The sequence below is a fragment of the Capsicum annuum genome, chromosome 2 (genome assembly GCF_002878395.1).
Source record: "Capsicum annuum cultivar UCD-10X-F1 chromosome 2, UCD10Xv1.1, whole genome shotgun sequence".
NCBI classification, from domain to species: domain Eukaryota; kingdom Viridiplantae; phylum Streptophyta; class Magnoliopsida; order Solanales; family Solanaceae; genus Capsicum; species Capsicum annuum.
The window spans coordinates 9,063,400-9,084,157 of NC_061112.1; positions in this window are offsets into that span (position 1 = coordinate 9,063,400).

Genomic DNA, 20,758 nt, shown 5'->3' on the forward strand with positions numbered 1-20,758 from the left:
TTTGTATGGGTTGATTTGTATTTTGGAAAAGAATGATAGGTTTTGAAATTGTTAATTTGGTCTGAATTAATCTTAATTAATTTTTTAAAAGACATAAATTTTAACCATTTTATCATAATAATTTGTATCAAGTTCAATTGGAAAACTGATGAATTTAATATTAGCTTAAATAATGGATTGATATGAATCATTTCAACTAAGATTGATCGATTGATGACTCAAGTCAGGAGGAACGCAATACCAACATCATACAATTGCAAAGACTCAATTAAAATTATCCTTGACCCAATGAAATTATTCCTAGTTCTAATAAAATTATTTTAGGTATTTCAAATATAACGCCCCAAGTCTGTACCCCAAATGCTACACAATGCTTATGACCCCGAAGGACCACAAGCTAACCCTTGACTGATATTTACTCTGAGCACTAAATACTATTACTAAAATAAATGAAGAAAATAGGCTGAAATGCCTTAAGGTTCAAAATCCTTAAATACTTATAAAGAATATCAATTGATCATAGTAATCTATAAAATTGAATACTATCTAAAAGTCTAGTTTGAAAAACCTCTAACTGAACTGTCTGAAAGTGAAGTTGATGGGATAATTCCCCAACTAATAACACCTACTGAAATACTAAATCTACTGAGAAACTAAAATAATAAAATATCCTCGATAGACGGGGAGTCACTACTAACTCTGACACTGCTGGCTGAATCTAAACTTGTCTATGTGCGGTCGGGAACCTGAGCATCCAAACCTATGATATGAGACATCATAGCACCAAAAAAGAGTATGCGTTAGTACGTGGAATGTACTAGTATGCTAGGTGAGGTAAGGCTAAAAGCAAGGGTTCATATATATGAACAATAACTAACTAAATGATATAGAGTAACAGAACATGAGAGTACATGGATAATTGATATTATTGTAAATACTAAGTACACACTACTATGCATATAAATAAATACTGTGACCAATCTTGTCTGAAGCTAAGTCCAAAGTTTTGATATTGAGTAGCTGATATCTGAAGTTACTGATGAATGAGTCATTGATACCGATTGACTGTATCTGATAGTCCTAATTTTGTAGACCTAAACTGAGTTCTATTCTGATGACTAACACTGAAACTATGGAAGGTAATCATATAAATGACATTCTCCAAATAAGATAACTGAGTTGGGGTCCAACTTGTGGAAAGGTGTCAGTACCGTGCCATGGGTAAAGATAAGCTGAAAAGTTACCCTCTACTGGAGGGTGAAGCCCCTTATCAACCCTCAACTGGCAAGTTGATGTCTCAACCTATGCTGGCTATGTAGTTCTGGAACGCAAGGATTGCTTCTAAGGATCACACTCTCTACTGGCAGGTGAGCCCCATCCTTGGGTTCACTCAATGCTGAATCCTACTCCAAACTGAAAGACACTGAACTGAGTATACTAAACTTGACGAGACTGATACTGAGTTTACTGAGTTTTCTTAAGTTCTATAACTGACTGGATTCCACTGATTGGGACACAACTGATACTATTCTATAACTGACTATGGCTCTAGATACACAACTAAATTATTGGGTATTAAATACCCCCAGGACTCGATAGCATGAATAGAAAAGCATAACATGGTCTTGAAAGACATAACAATGTACACTTGTCCATAATTCATTCATAGAGACATTTTATCAAACACTTGTAGGGCATAAACTTGTACATATACTAGCATGTCATGATTTTCTCATTTAATTCACATGGACATTCTATTAAACACTTGGGGAGTACAACTTAATGCACATATTCATGGATAAAATATAAATATTACAACTACAATGTCCAAACTTGCAATTTCATGGATTTAGCATGCAATTCCTAAAATTTCCCATAAACACTATTCTAATTTCATGAATCTTATAATAATCATGGATTGGAAACCCAATTAACATCATAGACATGTGTACAATCGATTTTAAACATGGGAAGTCATAATTCCATAAGCTTGTAGTTTTAAAAAGAGATTCTTAGTCTCTATGGGTGTAAGGTACCCATAGATGAACACCTAACATACCTGAATTGATAAATTTCTTAGAGTTCTTGGTGAGTTTTTTGAGCTTTGTTCTTGATTTCTTGAGAGCTAGGGTTTTCTAATTGAGAGAGAATGATTTAATTTGGGGGAAAATTAAGTGAATAATGGTATATCTAAGTTAATAGGTTAATTAGGGGTAATTTATGTGTTAAAGGCTGACTTCGGTCATAGAAAAGTACCCAATTACCCTGGGAATGATTTAAAAATCATCACTGTAAAAACCCTATTTGGGCACCTGGCGTGAAACATCACTATCGCATTGAGCCATTGAAAACTTACAATTAGGAATGTGGCTGGTGGCGCGGCACGGTGGAATCGCGTTGCAATGCTGGATGCGACCGTAAAGTTCACCGCGATAAGGTGGGATCGCATTGAAACACTAGAAAAAGGATAATTTTGAATTATGGACTTGGTGCGATGCACCAATATCATAGAGAAACACTGGAAATTGATCATTGCCCTTTGGTTGGCCTCTGCGACGCATTGATGGCCAAATTGGCACACTGTCATTTTAAATTAGCTATAACTCTTTGCTTGGGTATCGGATTTGGGCGAACTTTATATCGTTAGAAAGCTAACTGAATTTCCTACACATTGGTAGGCTCTAAACTAAAAAATAATGAGTTTTTCACAAATTTATATTGGATAACTTATGGAATGAGAGTTAATTTAAGCTTGGGAAATACGGGGCATTATAATATCTCCCCTTTGGGATTATTTTTCATCAAATGAGGATGATTAAGTTGACAAAAACTTATAGACCGAGTTTACACACTGAACATGCATATTAAAGAATGTCTACATGAATGAACTACTGACAAGATGAGTTCTCATACTGAACATGCATATCGGATGCATGATTACATGACTGAACTGATTCATAAATGCCTAACTGAATATGCTATAGTAACTGATACCAAGATTATAATTGTAACTGAACATAGAATTGAGTAGAGCTAAGGAAAATTGTTACCTTAAACTTAATCTGAGTTTGCGGAGAAGAGGTGAGAATACTTGGTCTACATATCTACTTCTACTTCCCAAGTAGCTTCCTCAACAGACTGATTCTATAAAGAACTTTGACCAAGGAAATTTCTTTGTTCCTAAGTCTGTGAATCTAATAATCGAGGATTTAGAGTGGAACCTCTTCGAAAGAGAGATCATTTTAAATATCTACGCCCTCTAAGGAAACTATGACTGCTGGGTCACCAATGCATTTCTTTAGCAAGGAGACAAGGAATACTGGGTGTATTGAAGCTAGATCTGAAGGCAACTCAAGCTCATAAGATACCTTTCTAAAATGATTGAGAATTATGTAAGGACCGACATATCAGGGATTGAGCTTTCCCTTCTTGTCGAACCTCTTTACTCTCTTCATGGAAGATATTTTCAAGAACACAAAATCACTGATCTCAAGCTTTAGATCTTTTCTTCTCACATCTGCATATGATTTCTGTCGGCTCTGGGCAACCCTAATCCTTCCTCTAATCAACTGAATCTTCTCTAAGGCATCAAACACTAAGTCAGGCCTTATTACTACGTCCTTACCTACCTTAAACCAACTAATTGGAGATATACATCTCCTATCATAGAGATCCTTAAATAGAGCCATCTGAATACTGGAGTGATAGTTGTTATTGTATGAGAATGCAATCAAAGGTAAGTGGTAATCCTAACTACCCTTAAAATTGACAACGCAGGCTGTTAGAATATCTTCTAGAGACTGAATGGTCTTTTCTTCTTGACCATCTGTCTGAGGGTGAAAGGCTGTACTGAGGTGAACTTGGGTACCAAGACCCTTTTGGAATGCTTTCCAGAAAGGAGAGGTAAACTGGGTACATGCAGAATCATGCTAATGATGAGTACGAGGAAAACCAATCACAAAGTCTATGTTCACTTCTTCTAATTTCTACGTGGGAATACTGAACTCCTGCATGGATACACTAGGCTTCTGGTGATCAATCTTAACCTACTTACATATAGAGCACTTAGCTACAAATTCTACAAAATCACTCTTCATCCTACTCCACCAATAGATCTCCCGCAAATCACGGTACATCTTAGGGGCCCCTAGATGAATAAAGTATCGCACACCATGCACTTTTGCAAGAATTTGTTGCCTCAAGTCATCTATACACCTAGCACACATAAATGACCCTAGAAATGCAACACACCATCTCTCCCTTGGGAGAAAATATCTATTTTCTAATCTCAGACTGACTCTTTCAACTTAACAAGACTAGGATCTCTATCCTTTTTTTTCTTCACTTCAGAAACTATTGATGATTCTGAACTATTTTGTACCCACATACTTCCCTGAACTGAATCGACTAAGGGGACACCTAGTTCGCCAAGCTGATAAACTTCCTAAACTAGCTTCTTCTTATCATTCTCAACATGAGTAACACTACCCATAGACAATCTACTGAGAGCATCAGCCTCTACATTGGCCTTGCTCGAGTGATATAGAACACTCATATCATAATATTTTAATAACTCTAACCACCTTCTCTGATGCAAGTTCAAATCTTTCTGAGAGAACACATACTAAAGGCTTTTGTGATCTGTGAACATATCAATATGCACCCCATACAATTAATGCCTCCAAATCTTTAAGGCAAACACTTCAACTGCTAACTCGAGATCATAAGTTAGGTAAATCTTCTCATGGGACATAAGCTGTCTGGAGGAATAGGTAATGACCTTACCTCTCTGTATGAGGACACAACCCAAAGCTATTTTGGATCCATCACAGTACATAACAAAGCCATCTGAACCATCTGGTAGAGTCAAAATTGGGGCTGAGGTGAGTCAAGTCTTTAACTCCTAAAAACTCTTCTCATAAGAATCTGACCATAGAAACTGGTCTTTCTTCTGAGTCAATCTGGACATGAGGAATGCAATAGACATAAATCCTTCAACAAACCGATGGTAATAGCCAACTAAACCCAAGAAACTCCTGATATCTAATGGAGAGATAGGTCTAGGCTAGTTTCTCATCACCTCAGTCTTTTGAGGATCAACTGTAATGCCATCACCAAAAATAATATGACCAAGGAATGCTATTGACCTTAGCCAAAATTTGCACTTACTGAATTTGGAAAAAAAACTGATGATTTTTAAGAGTCTGAAGTATGATTTTGAGATGATCTACGTGATCATTCTCGCTATGAGAATAGACAAGAATGTCATCGATGAAGACTATAACGAACATATCCAAGTACTGCTTGAACACGGATTCATTAAGTCCATAAAATCTACTAGGGCATTAGTAAGACCAAAGGACATGACTAGAAACTCGAAGTGACCATACCAAGTTCTGAAGGCTATTTTAGAATGTCATATTCTCTAACTCTAAGATGATGATAGCCTGATTTAAGGTATATCTAAGAAAAGTAACTAGCGCCCTGAAGTTGGTCAAACAAGTCATCGATTTGGGGAAGTGGATATTTATTCTTAATAGTGACTTAATTCAACTGATGGTAGTCTATACACATTCTAAGAGAACTGTCTTTCTTATGCATGAATAAGACTGGTGCACCCCATAAGGGAATACTGGGTTTGATGAATCCCTTATCTAAGAGATCTTTCAATTGTTCTTTTGAATATCTGAGTTCTTCTGGTTCCATTATATATGGCGGAATAGATATGGGTTGAGTATCTGGAAGAAGGTCTATTTCAAAGTTAATTTCCCTTTCGGGAGGAATTTTGGGAAGATATTTAGGAAACACATCTGAGAATTCATTTACTACTGGAACTGACTCAAGAGTTGAAGTTTTTGAGTTAGAGTCTTTGACTCTCACAAGATAGTATACATATCCCTTGGATATCATTTTTCTCGCTCTAAGGTATGAATCAACTGACCCTTAGGTGTTGTGGTACTATCCCTCAATTCAAGGACTGGTTCATTTGGAAACTGAAAATAAACTATTCTATTTCTCCAATCAACTGAGGCATAGTTTGAATGGAGCCAATCTATGCCAAGAATGACATCAAAATCTGCCATCTCTAGCTCTACAAGGTCTGCTGAAGTAACTTTATAAGATATAATAACTGAACAGTTCCTGTATACCCATCGATTTATGATAGATTTACCTACTGGGGTAGAAACTGAGAAAGGCTCTGTTATGATTTTTGGAGTAACTTCGAAGTTAATGACTATATAAGGAGTTAAGAAAGATGAAAAAAACTCCTAGATCTAGCAAGGCATAAATATGTAAATGGAAGATTTGTAAAGTACCAGTGACCACATCAGGAGAATTTTCTTGATCTTTTCTGGACTAAAGTACACAAAGTCTATTTGGGCGTTGCCCATTAGTGGCACTGGAAACGGCACCCTACTGATTTAGGCGACCTGACAGAGCTGAAGGACGATTATACTGACCATAAGAACCCAACTGAGGACAATCTCTAACTCTATAAACTGGCTTGCCACACCTAAAAAAACCATCACTACCAACTTTGCAGACACCCTGATAGTTTCTGCCATATGTCTGACAAAGAGGATTTATTTGAGCACTGCTGACACTATCTTGTGATTTAGTTCCTGGCGCCCTATCTTTGTTATCATTTCTGAACTTAGGTACTGGAGAACTAGCTGAGAACGTAGCTGGAACTAAAGATTTCAGGCAAAACTAGGAACAATTACTGCCCTTTGACTTAGGCACATTAAAATTGAAGCTACCTATTCTAGCTCTCTTGTTCTTCCTCTCTCTCTTTATTCTTAGACTTATCTATCTGCTGAGCATGGACCATGAGTCTAGATATGTATATCTCCTTAATCAACATCATAGTTCTGCACTCCTTAACCACACTATCTAACACCAAGACATGAAATTGCACATTCTTGACCTACTGTCTGCTACTATATGGGGAGCATACCTAGATAACTAAGTAAACTTAATAGAATACTCTTCCACACTCATACTGCACTGCCTAAGATTGATGAACTCTAACACCCTAGCTTCTCTTAGCTCTAAGAGAAAGAATCTATCTAGGAAAGCAGTAGCAAACTCTTCCCACTCTTTGGGCTCTGCATTTGTGCCCCTGTCTACCTTTCACTACTTAAACCAAATATGAGCTACATCTTGTAGCCGATAGGTAGCTAACTCATCACTCTTACTAGAAGTTACTCCCATAATATCTGTGACTTTTTAAATGTGATAGTGGAACTCCTGTGGATCCTCTTCTGACTTAGATCCTGAGAATAGAGGATGATTCATTCAGGTGAGGTCCTAAATCCTGGATGCAATAGTATTGGCCACTAGGTTGGCCTGAACAATAGCTGGCCATTCATTCTGAGCATCTATGGAATTGGCTAAAGTAGTGAACACAACTCTGAATTCTGTATGAGAGACATGCTCGTCCAGGGGATTTGCTTGAACGGGATGAGGTGCTGACTGAGTTCTCCTTTCATTAGTCTTTTTAGGAGGCATGTTTTGTAAACACATGGAAAAAATAGATTAGAATGAGAGTTTAACTTGAGCTCATGCTCACTCGCACTATATGAATACTAAAAGAATGGAAACTTTTCCTAAAACATCTTATAGCCTCTGGTCCATAAGTGTGGCGCGCTACACACCCATACAGAAGACTCTACTTGATGTGGCTTTCAGACTCCCTAGGACTCTATTAAACCTTAGGCTCTGATACTAAGTTTGTAACACCCCAAGTCTATACCCCAAATGCTACACGGTGCTTACGACCCCGAAGGACCACAAGCTAACTCATGACTGATATCAGCTGTGAGCACTGGATAATAATATTAATATAAATACAGAAAATAGGCTGAAATGTGTTAAGGTTCAAAATTTATAAATACTGATAAAGAATATCAACTGATAATAGTAATCTGTACAACTAAATACTGTTTGAGAGTCTAGTCTAAAAAGCCTCTAATTGAATTGTCTAAAAGTAGATTTGATGGGAAAAGTCCCCAACTAACTCTATCTTCTAAAATACTGCATCTACTAAGAAATTGAAATAATAAAATATCCTTGATGGATGAGGACTCACTACTAACTCTGACACTGCTAGCTAAATCTGAATCTATTTATGCGTGTTCGAGAACCTGAGCATCCGAACCTATGATATGAGAAATCATATCACAAAGAAAGAGTATGTGTCAGTACATGGAATATACTGGTATACTAGATAAGGTAAGGCTGAATGCAAGGGTTCATATGCATGAACAATAATCGACTGAATGATATAGAGTAACTAAAAATGAGATTACATGGATAACTAATACTACTATAAATACTGAGTACACACTACTTTGCATATAAATAAATACTGTGACCGAGCTTGTCTGAAGCTTAGTGTTGAGTTCTGATACTGAGCAGCTAATATCTGAAATTACTAATACTGATTGACTGTATATAACAATCCTAATTCTGTAGAACTAAATTGAGTTCTATTCTGAAGACTGAGACTGAAACTGTGGGAGGTAATCATCTAACCGACATGCCTCAAATAAGATAACTGAGTGTGGGTCCAACCTATGACCCTAATTAGAAGGGTGTCAGTACAGTGCCATAGGTAAAGACAAGCTAAAAAGTCACTCTCTACTATAAGGTGCCCTTAACGAGAATGGTGGTACCCTCTATTGATGGGTGGAACGCTTTATCAACCCTCAACTGGCAGGTTGATGTCTCAACCTACGTTGGCTACGTAGTTCTAGAATGCAAGGATTGCTTCTAAGGATCACACCCTCTACTGGTAGGTGTGCCCCCATCCTTGGGTTCACTCGGTGCTGGATCCTACTCCCAAATGAAAGACACTGAACTGAGTATACTAACTAGACTGATATAGAGTTTTCCTGAGTTTTGTAACTGACTGGATTTTACTGATTAGGACATGACTGACACTGTTCTATAATTGACACTAGTTTAGGTACACAGCTAAATTATCGAGTATTAAATACCCCCAAGACTCGATAGCATGAAAATAAAAGCATAACATGATCTTGAAAGACATAGCAATGTACACTTGTCTATAATTCATTAATAGAGATATTTTATCAAACACTTGTAGGGCATAAACTTGTACATATACTAGCATGTCATGATTTCATTATTTAATTCACATGGACGTTCTATCAAACACTTAGGGAGTACAACTTAATGCACATAATCACAGATAACATATAAATATTGCAACTAGAATGCCCAAAGATGCAATTTTATGAATTTTGCATGTAATTTACAAAATTACCCATAAAAACTATTCTAATTTCATGAATCTTATAATAATCATGGATTGTAAACCCAATTAACATCATAGGCATGCATATAATTGATTTCAAACATGGGAAGTCACAATTCCAAAAGCTTGTAGTTTTAAATAGAGATTGTTGGACTCTATGGGTAAAAGGTACCCATAGATGAACACCTAACATAACTGAATTGATAAATATTTTAGAGTTCTTGGTGAGTTTTTGGAGCTTTGTTCTTGATTTCTTGAGAGTTAGGTTTGCTAATTAAGAGAGAATAATTTAATTTGGGGGAAAATTGAGTGAATAATGGTATATCTAGGTTAATTAGGGGTAATTTACGTGTTAAAGGCTGACTTGGGTCATGGAAAAGTACCCAATTACCCCTAGGAATGATTTAAAAATCATCACTGGAAAAACCCAATTTGGGCACCTAACGCAATGCGCTACTATCGCGTCGGTCCACTGGAAACTGACAATTGGGAATGAGGCTGGTGGCGTGAGGTAGTGGAATCATGTTGCAATGCTGGATGCGACCTGAAAGTTCACCGCAATGCCGTGGGATCGCATTGGAACACTGGAAAAAGGACAATTCTGAATTGAGGACTTGGCGCGATGCATCATGGAGCAATATTGGAAATTGACCATTGTCCTTTAGCTGGCCTTCGCGACGCGTTGATGGCTAAATTGGCACACTGTTATGCTAAATTGGCTATAAATCTTCACTCGGGTATCGGATTTGGACGAACTTTATATCATAGGAAAACTAATTGAATTTCCTAAGCATTGGTAGACTCTAAACTAAAAAATACTGAGTATTTTAAAATTTTTATTGAATTACTCATGGACTAAGAGTTAATTTACGCTAGGGAAATACGGGGTATTATATCAAATAATGGATTGATATGAATCATTTCAACTAATATTAATTGACGACTTAGGTTAGTAGAAATGCAATACCACTATCATGCAATTGCAATGACTTAATTGAAATTGTAGTTGACCCTATGAACTCATCCCTAGTTATAGCAAAATCAATTTATGTATTTTAAAAAATGTCTTGATATAAATCATTTCAACTAAGATTGATCGATTGATGACTTAGATCAGGAGGAACGCAATAACAACATCATACAATTGCAATGACTCAATTGAAATTTTAGTTGACCCTATGAACTCATCCCTAGTTCTAGCAAAATTAATTTAGGTATTTCAAATAATAGATTGATATGAATTATTTCAACTACGATTGATCAATTGATGACTCATGTCTGGGGGAACGAAATACCAACATCATGCAATTCCATTGACTCAATTAAAATTGTAGTTGTCCTTATTAACTTATCCCAAGTTCTAGCAAAATTAATTTACGTATGAAGCTGAACCTATGAGCTCAATTTATACTGTATTAAAATAGAAGTTCAACCTACTGCAACAAATGACTTATATGTTGGACAATATTAAACTGATAAAAAATCCGTTGCTACAGATGACTTATCTGTTGGAAATTTTAAAAAAGATATAAGAAATATATTGCACCAGATTACATATCTATTGTAAATTATCAAATAGACATTTCCATTTATTGGAACAGATGACTGAGCTATTGAAAATTTTTAAATAGATATTTACATCTGTTGCAACAGATGACTTATCTGTTTTAAGATTTTTTTTATTTTAAAATATTTTTTCGTTCAAAATAAAATAAGATAAAATACTCAGGCGATAAAAAATATTTCTTGGATAACTCAGAAAACTCTTCCTTGAGTTGTCATATCTTGTCTTTTCAATATCACCCGTCCCTCGTGCCCCTCAAAGTGCCCCTCAAAGTTATTAATGAATATTTAAACCTATCTCTAGAATTATTTCTCCTTCACCTATAAATTAATTTATCTATCTTTTTTTTCTTTCTCTTTTTTTAGAGTAATCATAACCGTCTCCTTTTTCCTCCTTTTCCTCTCTTTTCTCTATTCTTTTGCAAGAGGATCCTTTTGGATCTCAACAGATCTATATCTTTCTAGCTTGAAATTTATGTTTTGATTCCCTTACTTTTGACATTGCAGGTATGATTCACTATTGCTCTTTTCTTCTCGTCTTCTTCTTTGCATGTTATTTAAATTTATTTTTCTAATTTATTTACCCATTACCCATATCCTATTTATTAAGAAAATTTAAGGAAAGGTTCTTTTAAGTCTTGCATGAACGAATCATTGTTTTATTAAAATATGCAAAAAAAGTCACCTGTTGAGAGAACTTAAAAAGCCTTGTTGGCAGTATTATTTTTTTGAATTTTTTTGTTTGTTTCTTTATTCTTGATGCTGTCATTGATGATATTGGTGGGGTTGGTGTTGTTGGAATATGTGGTATTGGTGTTATTGATGGTTTTGTAACATATGGTGTTGTTTCTTTGTTGTTGATTCTATTGTTGATGTTGTTGGTGTTGCAATAGATTCCTCAACTGTTGCAACTAATTAATCAGCTATTGGAATAAACCCAGTAGCTCTTCCAAGAGATGACCCATCTATTGCAACAGACGATCAACTGTTGGAACAGATCAAACCATTAGCAAGGCTAGTTTGATTTATTCCAACAAATGACCCATATGTTGCAACATGTTATCCATTTGTTGCAACAGATACGTATCCTGTTACAACAGATTGCTCATCGATTGAACATAATAGGGTATTTGTTACAATAGATGGGTCATCTGTTGGAACACTAGGTGTAATGTATTGTATTTATTTAATCTTGTTTGACACCAATTTTCTTTCTCTTGTTTGTAGATATAAGGAAGCGAAATTTGATTAATTTTTGCTTGACCAATACAAAAGGCTAAAGTAAAGATGGATTCGGGGGAATAAGCTGTTTGCAGATGGAAACATTTCATATGTGGGAGGTATATATTACTGATCATGTTATCGTGAAAACACACATAGAGTACACTGATTTTGTGAACGTTGTTTTTTAGCAATTAGGAATTGATCATTTAAATAAGATATCTATAAATTTACAGTTAGGTTTGATAAGTCCAAACTGATAAGGTTGAGGCACTTGTAGGTGGTATTAATATCCTGTTACAGTTTAATGATGGTTTTGCAAATATTTATGTGTCAATTATGGTGAACAGATCAAGTATTGGTGGCATTTTAAAATGATTCAATAGTAATTGAATTGATTTTTAGGGTTCAATGGGATTTTGATAGGCCTCTGAAGCATCACACTGTTGCAACTAAGAATGGAAATCAATATAGTAATTTTCCAAGCCCAAATTTATATGATTGGGTTACTCGGGGAGAAGATAATACAACATAAGGTGCTATAGGAGAATACCTACGAGGGAAAAGGGGAGTTGATGAATATTATATCATCTCAGACCTTATTAAAGAAGAAGCATAGGGTACCAAGGAATGTGTAATGAATTTAGCTGATGAAATTGACTTAAAACATGAGAAATATGAATCAAATGCAAATATGGAAGTGTATCAAAAACTAAAAATCCATCAGTCGTCTTTTTCAAAGAAAAATAATATAGCTAGGTAATTTGCTAGGTGACTACAACTAGTTAGCGTGGTCGAAATGATCAACTCTAGAGAAAATTACAGAACACCAAGAAAGCAGATCTGCAGGCACCGAGGGTTGAAATAATGTACAAAAAAGAATAAAACTTGCACCAAGGACTTCTGAACTTGAAATAAGGAATCAACCCAAGCCAAAAATTTTAGAAGTTACACTTGCATCCTAGGCCTTCAGTTTATGGTTCTGGTCAAGTCAGTCGCAGTAAAAACAAAAAGGCTTGGGAATTCTACCCAACTTCATACCTTTTTATTTCCACTGCTATTGACCTGATCGTAACCACAAATAGAAGGCATGGGATGCAATTTAAAATTCAAAAATTGCCAGCTTGGCTTAATTTCTTATTTTAACTTCAGAAGTTCTTGGCACATATTTTCATTCTTTACTGTACATCATTTCAACCCTCGATGCCTGCAAAGCTACTTTCTTGGTGTTAGGTTATTTTCTTTATAGGTGATCATTTTGACCATGCTAACTAGTCGCAGTTCCCTATCAAAGTGTCCAGCTACAGTATTTTTCTTTGAGAGAGACGATTGACAGATTTTTATTTTGGATACACTTTCATATTTGGACTTGATTCAGATTTCTCATGTTTTAAGTTAATTTTATCAGCCTGATTCACTAGAAGTTCCTTGCTTGCTACCTTATGTTTTATCTTCAATAATATCTCAGATGATATAGTATTTCATCAACTCCTTTTCCCTCATAGGTATTCTCTTACGGCTCCTTCTAGCATATAATCATTTTCGCTCTTGTTTGTTGTAGTGGGAGGCTTCGAAGTTCTTCTCAAAGTCCAATGTACCCTTAAAGTTAGTCCAATCACTATTGGATCTCTGTAATGACACCAATTATTAATACCTTCTCAAAACTCAACACGCATAAACATGATCAACATCCATCATTAAATCATAACAGGGTATCGACACCAATTTCTTGGTCCCTTGGCCTTATAAATTCGAACCTATCAAACTTAACTGTACAATGTAGGATCTTGTTTGAATGATCAATCCTAATCAGTTAAAAACTACATTTACAAATTCATTGTACTTCGTGTGTGTTTTCATAATGACCTTAGTAGTAATACATAACTCCCACACATGAAAGTGGATCCATCCATCTGCATGTACCTTATTCTCCCTAGCCCATCTATGGCTTAATTTGAATAATCAAATGACTAACCTTTAGAATAGATGACACATTTGTTAAAATCAACAGATGATAAATATGTTGCAAAATATGACATATATGTTGAAAATAATCAAATATATATATATATATATATTGCAACAAATTGCCAATATGTTGTAAATTATCAAACATCTAGAATATATTTTACAACAGATTACTATCGGTTGGATTTATTTTAAAACAATTTTCTTTTTGAAATAAAATAAAAATAAAATGTTGTATTTAAATATATTTTTTAATTTACATAATCAAAAATTTACCAATTTTATTTAATTAATGGATGTAATTATTAAAAAGAAGGTGAACGGTTGTGGCTTTTTGACTAACCCATTCAAATTCAATTCCTCTATAAATAGGTCCCTCCTTACTCCTTAAGTCTACTCCACTTTTATATATGGCTGATCCAAATTTGTATAAGATGATTCTGCATGAATCTTTATGGGAACTTAAAAGGTAGATTCATAAACTCCAGTAGGAGTTGGGCGCCATGAGAGCAAGGCTGAGGAGGGCCCTGCTGCTGCCACATGATAATTGGCTGATTGACAATAATAATAATAACAATAATGATGATGATGATAATAATAATAATGATGCTAAAAATAATAATTAGGTTATATTTTTTTTTAGCGTATGTATTTTGTTTTATTATGTTGGATCTACCTAAGGGAGGAACCTAATGTATGTTTTATTTCTTATTGTATATTTGTATATAATGAATTCAAAAATCTATGTATTTTGGTCGACTTTGTCTTTTTATTTCTTATTTATTCTTCATTCTATCTATTCCTTATTCTCAACATGTCGATGATTAAAGGTAGGGATTGAGCATTTATTACACTAGATGGACCATATGTTGCAATAAATAATTAATCTGTTGCGACAAGTGGACCATATTTTGCAATAGATGGTTAATCCATTGCGGTAGATGGACCGTATATTGCAACAGATGGATCCAAGAGTTTTAAAAATTCAATAAAAAAAATTATATTATTGAAAAGCTTAAAAGATATGACTTTTCACAATAATAAAAAAATCATCAATTAGATTTAATTATGACTTTCACAACAATTGAAACATCACCATTTAGATTAACTGAAGAATGTGAACAGTCGTGACTTTTTGCCAACCATATTCAGATTCAATCTTCTATAAATAGTTTCCTCTATACTCATTCATTCTACTCCACTTTATTTATTTCTTGCATTTTGTCTTTCGTATTACATCTTCAACTACTTCTCTTCAAAGACCAGATTCCTTTCTCGTCTAGGTAATTTTCTTCTTTGTGTGAATAAATCTACCAGTTGGTAGTATACGTTGTATTACATTCAAACTCTTTTATTTACTTTTGTGCTTATTTTTTTTTTCAATTCATGCGTGTTCTAGATATGGCTGAATCTATTTGGGAAATTACTATTCTGCACGATATCATGTGGGAAATTTTGAGGCAGATTAATAAACTCTAATCGGAGTTGGCCGCTATGAGAGCAAGAATGCTCTGAGAGATTCGCAGGCTAAGAAGAACCCTGCTGTTGCTGGTTGACGATTGTCCGTCTGATAATAATAATAATAATAATAATAATAATAATAATAATGGTAATAATAATTTGGTGAGGTTTTTTCTTTTAATGTATTTTTATTTTTACATATTGGATCTACCCACCTAATGTATTTTGTTTTTGTTTAGTGAAAAATTTATGTCTTATTTAATTTTCATTCTATTTATTTATTCTCTCAACAAACATGTCGACGAATGGACCTAAGGAATAATTTTGAATCCAATAGCAATAACAAGAGTTTTGAGTTCTTTCAACAGATGGACCATCTTTTTAAATGGATTTGTAATCTGTTGGGTTTGTGGAAGAAACTATATTGTGTTGCTCCAACATATTACCCATCTGTTGCAACAGATTAGTCATCTAGTGGAGAACACATTCTAGTTTGATGAACTGTATTGTGTTCTTCCAACAAATGTCCATCTGTTGAAACAGATGGGTAGTCTGCTGAAAATAATTTTGTGATCTGTTGTATTTAGTTCCTATTTTACCTCTTTTTATTGATGCACAAGTTAGTAAAAGAGATATTTTATATAATAAATAATAACATTTACGTTCATAATAATGATTTAAAAATATCAAAGTACATAACAAACAATAAAACAAGTTTTGCCATTACAACTTGTGGTACCTAAATAAAGACATTTATTATTGATCCCTTTATTAGTGCTACATAAATAAAGACAACTGTTATTGATCTCTTCATTAGTGATACATAAATAAAAACATTAGTTAAAAAAAGTTAACAATGACATTATAATAAAATTAGTAGTGATTTTATAGTGTCGTAACATGAATCCGAACAGATGCGTAATCTATTGCAACCAGTGAATAATATGTTGCAACAAGTTAGCTATATGTTATAATAGATGAATCACCTATTGGTAATTCATGTTACAGTACTATAGAACCTGAAGCTGATTCCAATAGATGAGTCATCTGTTGAAAAATTTGACTCATATGTTGCAACAGATTATACATCTGTTGTAATAGATAAATAACCTATTGGGATAGATTAGTTACCTGTTCCAACAGATGACTCATCGGTTGGATCAAGTTCATGTTTTATTACAATATGTGAGTAATCTGTGTCGGTAAATGGCTCCTTTGTGACAATAGATAACTCATCTATTGCAATAGATGACTCGTCTATTCGATTCATGTTACAACACTATAGAACCATAAACATGAATTCAACATATGATTCTTTCATTGCGACAAATGACTCATCTTTAGTAACAAATGAGTCATCTGTTGAAACAAATGAATCTTTTATTGGGTTCATGTTTATTGTTCTATCCATGGTTTTTAAAACAGCAGTAGTAGTGTACCCAGATGAGATATTAAACTAAAAATTATAATATTAATTACCAACATTGCCTATGAATTAATGCCAAGTGATGTATGAAACTAAATTTGACCTAAAAAATTGGTCAAGTAGCAGCAGTAACCGGTAACAAAACAATAATGGTAAACAAGATGGAGATGATGATGATAATAAAGAAGAAGATGCTGATAATGAAGCACAAGATAATGAATAAAGTAGCAAAAATAATGAATAGCAAAAATGGTGAAGATATAGAAAACAACAATAATGAGAAGAGAGAGAGAAAACACGTATTTTTATTCCCTCCATTTCTAGTTATATTAGGTCAACATTTAGATAAAAGTGTAAATTAAAAAACTTGTGGGTTATTCTCAAACTTTTCCAATTTCTTAATCACTAATAAAGTAATTGTCACCTACACTCAATTATTAAAAATTTGAGTCACCTACACCTCATTTTCAAACTTTTTTGTCACTTTTAGCTAAATTGCCTCTCATGACATTTGGAAATATTCTAATTTCCTCAATTTCTATTCAGTCTTTTTATTTTAGATAGTAGTTTTGTAGACTTAATATTTTCACACTTTTTTATCTAGTAAACTCTTGTACACATGACTTTGAACCATGGGATAGATTTTGTAATATCTTTTCCGTACATTTCTTAGTGTTTAATAAGTAATTTGAGATATTAGTGTTGAATTTTCTTATTTGTTCTTTATTTGATGTAAGAGTTGTTTTCTAGAATTGGCTTTCCTATTAAGGTTGGATTGGGATAGGTTCCATCACAATCCTACATTTTGGATTATGAAATTTTGTATCAGATTGCTAGGTTTATCAATCTCATGAGTGCAAGAGTAAGCATCTAGTAAAGTCTCACAGATTGGCATGATGATGTCCATATCTATCTTCAGAAGGTTGTAGGATATTTTTAGAAATTTGTTCTTTTATTCCTTATCATGCGTACTTATTTCTTTTAGTTACTAAATTTCCTTGTTCTATTCTCTCACTAATGTTCATGACATATTCTCAAATTCGTATGCTATAGAAGAGAATGACAACACTTGGTATAGAGCAATAAGTTGTATAGAGAAGGAAGAGGCAGGTCAGTCTAAGAGATGTGTTGCCAAATTTAGACCATAGCCATGATAGATTGGGTGAAGTTGTGATTTGGATTCTCTAGCTAGATAATATACTTTGGGATATATAAATAATAGTATGGTATTACAAAATGGTATTGTTAGAGTTATAACCAACTAATAAGCATGGTGGTTTTGAAGACTCTAATAAAGAAAGTTTTCCATAACAAGGATTAGTTGCTCGATATATGATGAGAACAAAAATGCTTCAACATATATTAAAATTTCAATTATAGACTTATGGCATGAGTGTATTGATAAGGATTTGATAGTTGAATAATAAGAAGGTACATATACTATTATTGTAAGGAATGGTTAAGGTTATGAGGAATAAGAAGATTGGGTAAGAGAAAAATTATTGTGGTAAAGTATGGAGAAGAAATACTTATAATGTAGTTCGAGGTGGTATGCCCACTTTTGGGGTTAGTATAAAGAGTATTCTTTCTATCTTATAAAGTGCGGGTGCAGCAAAATAAATTAAATGGCTTATGTTGTATGCTATGACAACTATAATGGTAAATGTGTTTAATTGACTAGAGTCATGAAGTGTGCTAAACTTTTCTATCAATTGGAGTTTATGAAGGTATAAGTTGATATGTTGTTACGATCCAAGACTACCCCACTAGTCATAACATGGTACTTCGAATCACAAATGACTTCAAGCTAATCCATGGCCTTGCAAAATACTAAGAAATATAGCTAATAACAAATAAACAACACTGATGCGGAAGATGAACTTGAACAATATAATAAATATACTAAGGAAATCAAATCATTACTAAACAATTCCGATATCAAATTTAAGCATCTAACTGTATGTATGAAAATACTCGACTAGGATGAGTTACAGGGACTAGCCCGAGATAACTTTGTCTATCTGAGAATTGGTAACAATAAAGACAAACTGAAATGAAAATTTTCTCTCATGACGAGAACTCACCAACCTACAACTACTTATACGAGATGAGATTTTCCTAAGTGCAGTTAGGATGCTAAGCGTCCAAACCTATATTATAAGAAAATATAGAGTAAAGAAAGTATGCAATCAGTACTTTGAATATACTGAGTATGCGAGATAGGGAAATAGCTAAAATAAGATAAACATGGAACATATAACATGATAACTAGTGCAAGACCAAGTAATGAATACATGCTATAAATGGAACTGAATAATTTAATATAAGGTCATGCAAGAATTTGAAATCTAAACTAAAAATTATGGAATATGGGAGATACTGATAACCAACATACCCTAGTGTGAGCTAACAGGGCCCAAAAAATAACCCTAATTGAAAGAGTTTTTAGTACCTTGACAAATTCATGAATGTTGATAGACGTGGATATACTAAATTGATGTCCAAAAAGACTAAGTTGTCAAGATTGATCAGAGGGTGAACCTTTATAACTTATGGGGTTGCCTTAGTTCTGGGACATAGGGACTTCTACTAAAGGTCTCAGCCTAACTTATGGATGACCCTTTATTTTTGCATCCGCTCGGTGCTAAGTACTACTCCCAACTGAATAACACTGATCAATGTATGCTCATTGATGGTAATAACATGATAATTGAAATAAATGTACTTTCTAAAAGCACTAAAAATATGTAAACTATGTAATATAACATTAAATAGTGTATGCATGAAACTCTAGGCTATCGGGTGTTCATAACTTTCCACCTCTGAAGAATGCAACTATTATGTCAATTTTGTGAACTATATAGAATTACTAAATCAACGGGGTCAGGTCCAATAATTATGAAATTACAATATAACTAGGGATTATTATCACGGTCAAATAATAAAACTGGAATCTATGCTAAGATAAGAATCATAACTCAACGACACCAAAGTACTGAGATATCAATAAATTTACTAATATCTATAAACCTTAAATTGTGAAAAAGAATTGAAATAGAGAGTTTGAGTTAACTTTGGGACTCAAAGGGTGAAAGAAAAACCATTGATGAAATACCACACACCTAAAAATAAGAATCCTAATGAATTCTTTAGAGTTGGACACTTGAGGAAGATGATCCTTAATTTGCTTTAGGGAAGGGATCACCTATTTTTCTTTTCTAAAGTTAAATATCAGAGAAAATTATAAGTAATGAGAGCTAGGGTCTTATTAAACCCAATAATGATCCTTGTATTCACAAAAAAAAACATAGCTTTGATATTAAAAGAGTTGCAAAAGACTGATTTTCCACTTAAAATGTTGTAATTTTAAACTGTGAGAAGGGACATACGACGACTTTCCACAATTGTGGGAACAAACTACGATCATTTGTTGTGCTCATGGATTGAAGATGGATGAGAAATATCTAAACAAGATCAAATGAGCCTTGGTATGATTGTGGCATCTACATACCGCCGTACTTCAGTTAGTATGTTTGCTGGTTTTATCAAGGGCATTTGTAGGACTCACGATCGTGCTTGTAGATCATGATTTTATAGAATGATCGTGGTTCCCTTTTGTGGCATAAGGGTTATCTATGTAAACTTTCAGAAGTTGATGTTATATCAATCATATGAGACCATTGTATGGTCGTAAAATATAATCATGGTCGTGGTTGGTATCATGGTTGGTTTCATGGTATCTCACTAAAGAGCAGTGCTACACTAAAAATGCCATAACTTTATCTAATATCAGATTAAGGCTACACTTGATGCATTGGAAAGGTAATTAAAATCAC